Genomic DNA, 2,703 nt, shown 5'->3' on the forward strand with positions numbered 1-2,703 from the left:
GCGGGGCTACACGGTGATTGACAGGTCTCTAATAGACCATAAAGCAGTGTATCTAGAGGAGAGCTCCACATCCACATCATTAATAACATTAATGATGTGGATGTTGTGTTCAAGTGTCCCAGTAAATCACGACTGCATGCACAACACCAGGACCCTGAAACTAAAGTTGATATTGTGAATGTCGTAGAATCACATTTTAACATGTCGTCTGTTGGACAGATGTGAAATACTCAAAATACACCAAACGTGTTCAGTCGACTGTACAAAGTGTTGATAAACTCACATAATAAGTGAGGTTGAAGGAGGGAGAGCTGCTGTCTGGTTGGTCTCTGGAGGAAGAGGAGGAGGAAGAGCTGTCTGCAGATCTGATTTCAAAGCGAGGAGGGTTTGGGTCTCTGACAGAGGAACAGAGTTGATTTCATGAAACACACTTTAAGCATCTTTAAAGGGTTATTTCACACAAAACATGTCTGAATCTCAGCCAACATCGACTCACAAGTCTGTTGTTCCTAAACTAAGATCACACATCAACTAAATCTAAGTTAATTATATATTTCATAAAGTTATTAAACGTTTGTAAACACAGAAGTGGAATATTTTTATTTGCAATCATCCGAGAAAATGCAGATTCTTTATGCTGCGTTCACATGTAATCAGGCCGACGGCAAAATGAATCATACAATAAAATATGTTAAATCAAATTATTTTATTTCTACTATTTGAATGTAATTATTCTGCATGTAGCTGTACATATTCAGGAGATTGTTGTATTATTGTATTTTATTCTATTGCAAATTTAAAGAACTTTCTCTGGAGTGACGGAGCTGTGTAACGTCCGCTTCTTAAGAAAACAAGATATTTAAACTTTAGACATCGACTGATTTCACCGTCCTGCTCATATTCAATACAATGACGTCCGGTTCTCCGTTTGTCTGATTCCAAGTGAATGCATCATTATCGATATCTAAAACATCAGCTATTGGATCAACAACATGATGTCGCTCACCTGGTGAAGAGGAGGTCCGTTTGGTACTTCAGAGGGAGGAAGATGTCATTGATGTTGTTGTCTGGGTAACCCTCGTCTCCCTCACTGTTTAGCGCACACACACACACACACACACACACACACACACACACACACACACACACACACACACACGCACACACACACATGCATTGACTTGACCATGTGGGGACCGGTTGTTTTTTTACAGTTGGGAGTCGAGTCCCCACAACGCACGGTCCGTGAGAACAGATGCTGTTTTTGTTGTTTTTTTGCTGCTCACATCACAACTTGTTGTTTGAATATAATCTGAAAATAAAATATGACATCCCATAATGGCTTAACTTACTGTTTTTAAAAGTTTAAATTAAAAGAGTATTTTTACTTTGTATATTTATAGTTTCTGTTTTTTTTACACACATATCCTGTTTCTCATTTGTGCTAAATGTTTACATCCCGCTGGTGACAATTAAAGATATAGAATAATTGAATGATTGAACATCGAACACTGCAAAATCAAAAGTAATATCATAATCTGAAGTACTCGTAAAATAACGTAGGTTTCATCTCGGCAGCTTTTTATGTCAAAATTTGCACAAGTTTAAAAACAATAGACATTTTAGCAACAGATTTTGTTCCTGTGTCTCATTTCTTCGCCCTCTTTGAAAAGGCCTTTAATTTAATCTTAATATTATGAATTATTAAACAATGTTTCACTTTTAACTCTCACATCCAGTCAAACAACTCTTTTCTTTAGTGTATTTTAAAAAGATCCTTCTATGAATTATATAAACAATAAAATACATCACATTAATACTTCATCACTTCCTCCTCATGAAACCTCCAAACAAAACACTGACATGAATCAAACAGACGTCAGCTGTCTCACCTGCTGCTCGTCATGACGACCCGGACGTGATCCAAGAAGACCGATCGGCTGAACTCAAACTCCAGATGGAACGACACCTGGACGGGAAAGAGAGAGAGAGAGAGCAGGTGGGACGTCCAATTACATCAGTCGTCATCAGAAAGACAAAGATCTGAAGTTAAGAAGGTTCCACGTCCTGGATTTATCCTTCAAACACGTGTTGTAGACTGCAGTTAGTGGCAGTGTGGGCTCCATAGTCAATAACTATTTCTATCCTTCTTTTACCAACATGTCAGATTATATTGTGACTGTTTTAATGTCCCAGCATGTGAAACGCGGATCCTCCACAGTCTGTGACTGAAGCTTGTATAATCTGCACACAGTCTGGACCAATAAACTGGACTTTATTAAGACGGGCATCTGTACAGTACGGCCCTGAGGGGGCCTTTACAGTGAAGGGGCGGAGCCTCCATCATGTTTACAGGACGGTCGTTAGGCTAATGAAGGACTTCAGTCGATGTTTTCCTCTGTTTAACCACCATCATTAGTCTGACTGTATAACTATGTGTTAGTGTTACAATTACAGCAAACTTAAATTCATATTATCTTTGAAGTCTGAATGTTTTATGAATCTATATTATATTGACTTATTGACAATAAAGTTGACAAATAAGAGATGGATCAAAAAGTAGATCTATGTAGCAGACGCTGAAACATTTAGCATTTTAATCCCTAATTTGTGATCAATCGACAAAAACACTGGATCGTACATTTCCCAGAATGTAACTCAACTCCAGTTTGTAATGCAGGATGTAAACTTACAGATTTAATC

General features: G+C 38.0%; 1 long non-coding RNA gene across 1 annotated transcript; it reads right to left on the reverse strand.

The window, feature by feature from the left end:
- Positions 1-289: 289 nt before the first annotated feature.
- On the reverse strand, positions 290-2,618 carry LOC116380292 (uncharacterized). Its single transcript, XR_004212532.1, has 3 exons — positions 1,893-2,618; positions 1,007-1,090; positions 290-395 (listed from the first exon to the last, which is right to left on the reverse strand). It is a non-coding gene; the product is annotated as an uncharacterized LOC116380292 (long non-coding RNA).
- Between the last annotated feature and the right edge of the window lie 85 nt (positions 2,619-2,703).

Source organism: Anarrhichthys ocellatus, unplaced genomic scaffold, assembly GCF_004355925.1.
Source record: "Anarrhichthys ocellatus isolate YVR2014 unplaced genomic scaffold, GSC_Weel_1.0 scaffold6705, whole genome shotgun sequence".
NCBI lineage: Eukaryota > Metazoa > Chordata > Actinopteri > Perciformes > Anarhichadidae > Anarrhichthys > Anarrhichthys ocellatus.